We start from the raw sequence: 9750 nt of genomic DNA on the forward strand, positions 1-9750 counted from the left end.
CTCAATAATGTGTGTTGTTATTAATTTAAATTTAAAAATAATTGATCAGAAACATACTCGCATTCATAAAAATCCTTGTTAAATGGGGTAGAAAACAAAATACGACAGGTTTTATATTTGTAAACAGCAATCAGTGCGGCATTAACGGTATTTTAGCATTCTCCTTTCTTCTCCATACATATCGCGATATTATAACGTTTATATCCTTTAACACTACCTACTTGTTTCTGCCTACTTTTTGGCTGAACCGTTGGCCTTAAAACGTTGTTTGTTTTTAAATGTTCCGAAAAGCGTTTAACAATAGTGCGACGTTTCTTACTTTCGATTTGATCAATTCGATACAATCAAGACGTGTAAAGTAAAATTCCAAATAAACTAGATATATTCTATATATTTTGAAGAATTACAACTTACTTTTACGTGTTATAATAATACATGTACATAGATTATATTAAATGTCAGGCTTATATATTATTCTAAGAATATATTATAATTTCAATTTATAGCAAATGAGTATAGATATTCTTAAACAAACAGAGTGTAATAAAAGTTGAACCCAATAAACGATGACCCACGGAGTTTTAGAATCCGTCAACAGAGATTGTGAACGAAAACCTGTACAGAATATAATCCTACATCTCACTTATATAAATGTGAAAAATTGAGAAGATTTTTGCATTTTTATTAGATGTAAACATAGCATACACCGATGAATGGTCATTAATAAGAAAAGGTAGATCCTGGATCAACATATTGGGCTAATATTTCCGAAATAATGCACTGTGATTTTTATTCCGATTGAGGACTTTGACTCGAAAGGAACTGTGGTCGAGAGTTAGTTGTTAATGTGTTTTAAAGAAACACTGTTATTGGATATGGTCATGTCGCGAATGTGGCTCTATTAAGATATATTGTAGGCAGCAAAAACTAAAAGCTGCCGCTTTGCCCTACTTCGAAATTTAGAAATCTTACCCAGTAGATATTGTATTATTTACGATATTTATACAATAATACATTACCATCAAGATACGAATTTATCACCAAAACCGAACTTTGGCTGCATGTTTTTCCAGAATGGTTTTATACGGACGATGTTTACCTCCGACAATAAGAACGTAAGTCAGAATAAACTTTCCAATACATTAGTGATAGACACCCAAATGTCATATTAAAAGTAATAAACATTACAAGGTTTCAAATTCAAGCCGATCTGAGATACTCCCGGCCCTTGAATCCAGAGCAGACTGGAATAAGGTGTTTTCCTTATATACCTATATTTACGTGATTAGTATAAATTGTCCGAAATATGATACTTATTACATTGTATACCCAATTAAGTGTTAATTAATAAAGCCATCCGAAGTATTTTGAAATAATAATTTGCTTTTGTGTTCCAAAATAATTTCCTTTAAAGTTCGGAACGGTCTACTCAGTAATTTTCGTTGTTATTACTTATTATTATTTAATATTGCAATTTTATTTAAATCACAAAGTACTGAAACTAATTTACGTTTGATGTTTACATTTATATTGTGACATTTAATAAAATAAATTAAGATATTGTAATTCCAGCGAATAGCAAGTTATTTAAGCGCAACAGGAATTCAACGTATGACTGGGTAAGTTAAGTGGCTTTTTCTTGTTTTAGCGAAGGTTCAGTCCCGACACACGTCCGCCTTAATTTGAGGTCTTGGGGTAAAGAGCCCGGATGAGCAAAGGGTCAACGAACTCCATGGTCAAGAGGAAAAAATATTCCTTTTATTGAAATCTCACAATTCTTGTCTGCCTGCGAAGAATGAAGGCGGGCCCAAATTTTGCGACGTGTTTTCTCAAATATACCGCTACGGCGATCGCGCGCTCCCAAAATAAATGTTACGCTACATTACATACACTTCCATTTAAGGTTCTTATTATTTAGAAGGCGAAACTTGGAGAGAATACCAATATTTTTATAATAAAAGTTGCCGAAACGCTTCGCAGTCCTTCTGAATCCATCCTTTATTAATGACATCAAATAAACAAATCAAATTACCTGCACGATCTGTTTAACACTTCAAACGTGTTTGCCGTCGCGCTTTGTACTTATTACAGGATTTTTGTGCTGACATGACCGAAATTTCATTGTCTATATTAAAACATTCAGCGCTAATACGCGTAAAGGCCAAATATTTGCTATACTCTACTCAAACAAAATTAAAACAGTAGGTAAATTTTCTCCCGCGGCAGTAAACTTTCTTTGCGTAAGTAGAGTTGATCGTTAAATGAAAGACTGTAATATCGCCTTGATGGCAAAAACGTTTGAAAGTTTTTCTCCCATGAATATTACTTCAATTTTGATTTTCTCATTTCGAGTTCCTAAAAAGTATAAAAACTGCTCAAAGCATTTCACCATCACCAATTTAAAATTGATGTTATTACGAAAATGTAATATCAAAAGCTGAAATATTGTGGACAGTTTTTGTTTCATGCCTCATTATTTTTAAAAATAATTCCGTTATAATTCAGAATGTCATCTTGGCTGACCCAACCTAACCGAAAATGTCCATTTAAAGTCGAATAAAAAAATGGTCATAACTTTGAAATACCGTACAATAAACGAAAGGAGGAAAAGGTCGTAGCCTTAATATTTTTTTCAGAAATGGGGAAGTGTGACGGGGCACTGACCTTTAGGGTAACTTAGATTGTTTTATAGAGGTATGGAAGGTCCTGGACCTTTCTGTATTTAATCTAAACAGAATAAATCTCTGTATCTGATGTCTACTCTGAATAAGAATGGAAATCAAAAGTCATATTTCTTGTGAAAATACTGATCGAATTAAACGTTGTATAAACTACAACTTCAGCATCTGGTAGTTCTGTAATAGTGCAGTGTATATCGGCAACAAATAAACAAATCTGTGCAACGCCTTATGAGTCAATAATATTATCGCGGACAGTGATGTATTATTATGTGATTCTTACAAACAAGTGATTTCGTTCAGCTTTTTAACGTTAAAATAAAGTTAAACTGTTTAAACATTGTTTTAACATTTTATCTCCCCAATTTATGGAAAAGATTTTACATGTGATTCACGTTTATACTTTCCTAAGACATGCTTTTTTGGAGTTTTAATGTACGCCAACTTTATTTATGCAAATGAACTCCGATTTTGTTTTCCGATACGTAAAATCGTTAGTCCCTATATTGAATTTATGTTATAGACTTGAAGCAGTTAAGGGTTAGCTGCGACCAATTAATTCTGCGAAAAACTCTACAAAACTAAACGCCGGTTGCAGACCAAAAACTAAATCAGTTTAGCTTAGTTCACATAGCTGGGTAAATTACATATAGTATACACTTGCCTTAGTTTTTCAGCTTTACGTAAAGTGCCATGTAAATGTGGAAATATTTCACAGAAACTCATTTCGATATGCTCGCAACGACAAGCGACTACGCATTTACTATAAACGACCTCTACGTTTATTAGACGCTATTTTTGCAAAGAAAATTGATTCCAAATATTAAATGCATCAAACTGCATTTTAAGCGCTACAATAAAGTATAATGCTATTTACGAAGAAATCCTGAAAGTTATATATATTTTTTGCATGTTAAAGGTTAAATATCACACGTTGTCATCTCATTACGAGAACTTTCCAAGACACGTAAACGTGATGTGATAATTAAAGATCCATGTACGCTGTGCAACACTCTTTGTTACTCCAGGAGCGTCACATTTCATTTTTATGTAATTCTTTATGTTACTAAAATATTAAATTTTGCTTTTAAGTTGCTTTAGTATCACTTATTCATAATAAGATAAGATTTAACTTATCTATCAATTCACCGTAAAAAAAAATTGGTTAAGAAATTTAAAAAAAAAAAATTACTTAAAAAATTTGCTTAAGATTTTTTTTTTCGTTTGATCCCAGGTCTGATTTTAATTGCTTGGTATAAAACTTGTAACTTCGAAGATGTAGGGATAGTCTTCAATATCAAATAGGATTTTGATTATCCTTTTTTTGTGGAGATTAATATTAAAATACTATCATATCAAAAACACCGTTTTTGTTTTTTAAACTTCAAAGATGCAGAAGATAATTCCTTAAAAACAAATAGGATTTTAAAGATTATTTTTGTGAAGGCTTCAGTATAACTTGAACATACTACCATATCACAAATATTGTAATATGACCTTGCAAATGGAAGATGCAGCTGGGAATTCCTCAAAATCAAATAGGATCTTGATGATTCTCTTTATATAAAGTTCAATTAGATGTATTTTGCCACTAAAGAAAAACAAGAAAATAAAAAGTTCAAACAAAAATGAAACCGACTACACACAAACTACTACAATCCATAAAAATATTGAACATTAAGTATAGACGGGTTAATAAAAAAAAGATGCAATGTAATCTTCTTTCTAATTCAAGTCTTTGTTTATATGCACACAAGATATATTTTTGGAGTTGGTGCCTAATTGAAATTTCTAGCAAAGCTAAGGAAATGCACGAATAAACATTCGAATAAATGGTATGAGAGTGTATGTATGTAATTATATTTATAATTACGCTTAATCCCTGAAAAGTCAAACAGTGACGCAACTTCGCTGCGCTGAGCTTATAACAATTTACATCCGGTCCACTGTTTGATATGGTCTGATGATTTTATTTGAGTTGTTTGTCATTTGATTCAATTAGTCACAGGCTTGATGTCAGTTTCAAACCTTATACGTTTATAACCTTTGAAACAATACTGTGCTTTTAATACATTGATGAATTCCCTGCATAGCTTTTGTTACACGTTAATAATATAAGTTACTACTTGTAAACAATCTTGCAATAGCAATATGCGTGGTCGTTGAATTTATCAAATTGGTTGAAAGTTGTTTTTAATAACACATACCGTACAGATATGCTTATTAAAAAATAATTATTAAAAAAAGAACAACAGTATTAATGCGTTGCAGACTTTAATGCGGCCACGTTACGTAAATGTAGGTACTTTTCGGGGTTAAATACTGCGGTCATAAGGAATAAGCACCTATCTACATAAAATTTAAATGGGAGAAACACAATTATTAAATACATATATTCTCATTATGAGGCCAGTATAGTGGCTATCCACTGTGCACTTTCTGAGTTAAAAAGTACCTAATACTTATAAATCCAGGAGATGGTCGATTCATGTACTACGTTTCATTAAAATCCATTCGGCGATTTACTTCACTATTTTAGAACTTGAAATCAAATGTTTAAGCATTAATTTGTATTCTAACATAAAAACAAAATGTTTCAATCAAACATAACGTGTATGTATGGGCGATTTGTTTTTAAACTTTTCAGCTAATTTTGTTGCTGACTGTACAGGAAAATCTTAGTTTAGCACACAGAAACGTCAATTTCTAGATGAACGTATACTATACACACTTTTCTAGGTATTTCGAAAACTTGTACCGTGGGAATTTTATTCTGCAAGATAACTATAGAAAAGTTTCCCGAGCTGTAAGTAACAATTATTAGATAAAAATGTCAATTGCTATATAATATTCAACGCACGATTATATTTTTACAATAGAATTTCATGTTATCCTAAAGTTGTTATTAGATCTTTTACTTGCCACCTGCCATGATACTACTTTGCACTTATCCGTGCAATAAAATTTTTGAACCATATCGAAGAAAGGAATTTGCGTCTATTTGTACAACAGACCGCGTGCTGGCCTTATTACACTATTTTATTTTTGTTTATGGTATCTATTTAAGTCACATTTTTCGTTATTTAAAACGATAAACAACAAATAATGAATACAGCATTTTTAATACGTAATTCAATACCACCTATATTAACTTTAAGAGAAATAGTAGGTATATGTAAATCCAAAAGTCCTAAGAATTTTTTGGTCAGTAATTTGTAAGCCACATGGCGAAGCGACTGCAGGTTTTTTCAATAGTAAAGTCACGCACACTATTTTTACAAAAAGTAAGATACGCTACAAAACAACAAGTGAAGATGGTGCCGCGATTGTCAAATATTGTGCTTAACTTTTATGAAAATATAATTTCTCATACAGGTTTTCAATGGCTGAAATATAAAACAGCTACTTTTGTTTGATTCTGTTCCAGAATAAAAAATATTTACATTTCAATTTACTGTTTCCAAGTTCATAAGTGAATCATGTGCGCCTTGGAGCCCGTTGCAAACTCTAAAGGACCTCCCTTACGCAAGTTTTATCCCTGCAGTCGTACGATCTCTTAGATGCAGTTATGAACCATGTCCCTGAATTATTACTTTAACTTATTAAGTATTGCTTAAGCTTTACTACATAAACAAATTGCGTAGTCCAGGCTCACTAAGAAATGATGCGAAATAGAAGAAGAAAAACAGACTGTGACAATATTGTCGCTTATACAATCCGTTCAATTTGCGGTTGTGGCACATTGATATATGAATATTTAGACCCAAAGCCAAATAACAACAGAAATATTTTTACTGGGTTTTGATCGTGCTATTTACCCCAACACGACATGTATTTACAGAAAACTTTTATGTTATTGTGATTTTAATGCTTTTAAGAACTTATTACACTACAAAATTTGTTGTGAATCCTGTCCGTTAGAGTTTGAAGAATAAATATATATTTCGTATTTATTTAACCACAAAAAACATATTAATGTTAAGATACAAGATCGTAGTGCCGAAATATAAAAATCATCAAAAACGTGTCTTTTTAGTTTTTTCCGTAGGGTTTTAATTTTAAGAAATCATTTCTTAAAATTCCCTTAAATACAAACCAATATCTTCTTATATTTTTAAGTTCAGTGTTTGTCTTTATTGGTTAATTGAATGAGCCGTTAAATAAATAATTGAGTTAGATATTATAGATTAGAAACTTAGAATTAACATAAAATGCTTACAATTATGCATAAATTTGCTATATGTATATTGTTCGTATTATTTACGACATGTTTGTCCGAAAAAGCTATCATAACAACCGTTATATCGAATATACATTAAATTAAACTTATACATCCGTGTCGTCGCCCCAACTTCTCAATTTAAACCCATTAAGTTCAATAGTCCTATTTCTTATTATTACCATTCACATATGACATTTCCGTAAGTGATTATTTACATGACATCCCATTAGTATATATTACGTTTCGCGAATTTATTTCTTAGGGAAGCTATATAACGATAGATTATAATTTACGAAATAATTATAGAATAAATATATTAGTTATTAAATGCACACACCATTTAAAATAAAAATAAAAATTAAATTAAATAATATGTTCTTATTTCCACTATGGAATCAGAAAATAAGTTAGGCCCTTGAAAGGGCCATAAAACACCAACAAAAGTCCAAGAGCTCTCATTTTAACCGACTCCAAAAGGAAGGCATAATCTATTCGTCGTAATTTTTTTTTCATCTATAATTTTTTACCCCATGATCCGATAAAAAATATTTTTTATCCGTTGGAATTCGTAAAGCTTCGTAATGGTCCAATTTTTATAAAGGAAATTTCCTTGCATTGACATCCTGAGACATTAGACGTTCTTTCTTATAAAGCCCAGCAATTACATTTGCAACAGTATCCTTTTAATCGAAACATAGCAATACTTATACTCTAATGCTTAGCTGTAAACGATCTTTCGAATTATGTGACCTTCCTCTAATAAACTATATAGATAAGTAAAGTACATATGGAGTAATGCAAGATGTGCAATTATGCATACAAAAATCTGTTGTAATGCGGCATGCAAGTTACAATGTTCGTGAAGTGTCAATTACATTTTGAACCCTAGAATGTACCTACAGTGACGACATTTAAAGTCCTCCTTTTACATGTCTCGTTTTAAGTGGCACTAACAGATCTGGATTTCTAAAAACTTTGTATTGCGAACAACAAAGGGAACAACAGTCATAATTTCAAGTGTTATGATTTGCGAATTGAAGCCTTCCTCATGCCTCAATTTGATTCAAAGTTGAGATCAGCAATGCAGTTTTACACGTATTTTTCAGTAATGATTTAACTTAGTTTATAGCAACGTCAACCCTTCTTGCCGATCCGATCCTGTAATCGATAATAAATTAAATTACGTGAGTTTTTGGATTCAGAGAAAACCCAGACAAAGTGTTGCCTGGAATGTTTCCAGTGCGTCTCAATACTAGGCCCAGAGGATCCACATCTTTTATCGTTGAAATAGACTAAACAAGGTCATATTCCGAGCAGTAACCGGCATAAAAAACAGAAGACAACCTAATAATGCAGTCACTTCTCTGAGTTATGTTACGAAGAATCATGACACGTTATTTGTTAGAATTCAAAATAGACTCCACAAGGAATTTATAGGTGCCTATAAAAAAGAAGGAAAAATCCTGCCTTTACTGTCACTGTATTGCCTTTACTGCGATATTACAACAAAGGTCATTTATTTGAATCGGTAAATAGTCCATTGAAAAGTTACATTTGGGGTTGCGTTTTTTAGAGGACGCAATTTTATTTTTTTGAAGTGTAGGGGGGGTCAGTGTAAAGCTAAAACAAACTTGGTTTTAGCTTTACACTGACCCCCCCTACACATCAAAAAAATAAAATTGCGTCCTCTAAAAAACGCAAGGTAAGGCCTAAAAAATGTAACATTTCAATAGACTAGAAATATGTCACAAGGAACTAAGGAAAGAAATACATGGAAATTGCTCGGCAAATCTCGAACTTCGTGACATGTTGGTAGCAGATAAAACAAAAGACGAAAGATTTCCTATTGCATGAAAAATATAAATAACAAAAAAATATCACGTCTTTATCGCATTTAGGACCACTTTCTACGTATTTTGGCAAAAAAAAATATTCACGGAAACACAATTTGGGGTCAGCACGTGATTGGGTGGGTGCTGCGTGAGCTTTTGTGGGTATTTCCGACTACCTACTTGTATTATCAGTACTTACATACAAATTTCGTTTCAGATAAACTATACTATAGATCCAACAGTAGACACGCGAGTAAAAACGTGTTAAAGGAATTATTCTACTAGTTGATAAATTAGAGTATAAGTGAGCGATGAATATAGATTTGATTATTATCAGAAGCCCTCTGATATAATTAAATAGTTTAAAAAATAGAAAGAAACCGGTGCTGCTATAAAGCTTTAAAAAAGCTTCTGAAATGCTTACACTATGTCATATTTAAATCAATCTAGTTTAACGATTTTGTGTTTATCTTATTCGTTATATTCGTCATTAGTGAATTACACCTTAGGAATTCGTAGTGGGGAAATTTAATCAAATTGTTTCTATGCCGTAACACGAGTACAAATATTTAAATTCCTTATTTATATATAGATGTCGCACATGATAGGTAGTTACGCGTGCTGAATGTAAAACAGTCGTAAGTTATTTTTAATAAACCTCCGACACCGCGAAACAATTGAATTACTGGAACTAAGATTCCAACGCAACGGAAGTATGCATATCATAAAAAATATTGGTAGATTATTTAATCTGCATCATAAATACGAACCTCTCGACACTAACTAAAGAAAGACTGGCCAAAAATTAATTAAGATGATAAGAGATTTATGTGTCTCCAGTAAAAATATGGTAAAAGGATATAATATTACGGAGCACACATGGAAACGAGTTATCTCGTGCGGTGAACCCCACACACGCACGGAGGTCCGACCGCCGAAAATACGCACACATATAAGTACACCTATATGGCAAATACGTTGCGGTATCCGACGTTAACGTAAGAGATAATATAAGAGG

The sequence above is a fragment of the Manduca sexta genome, chromosome 26 (assembly GCF_014839805.1).
Source record: "Manduca sexta isolate Smith_Timp_Sample1 chromosome 26, JHU_Msex_v1.0, whole genome shotgun sequence".
In the NCBI taxonomy this organism is placed as follows: Eukaryota; Metazoa; Arthropoda; class Insecta; order Lepidoptera; family Sphingidae; genus Manduca; species Manduca sexta.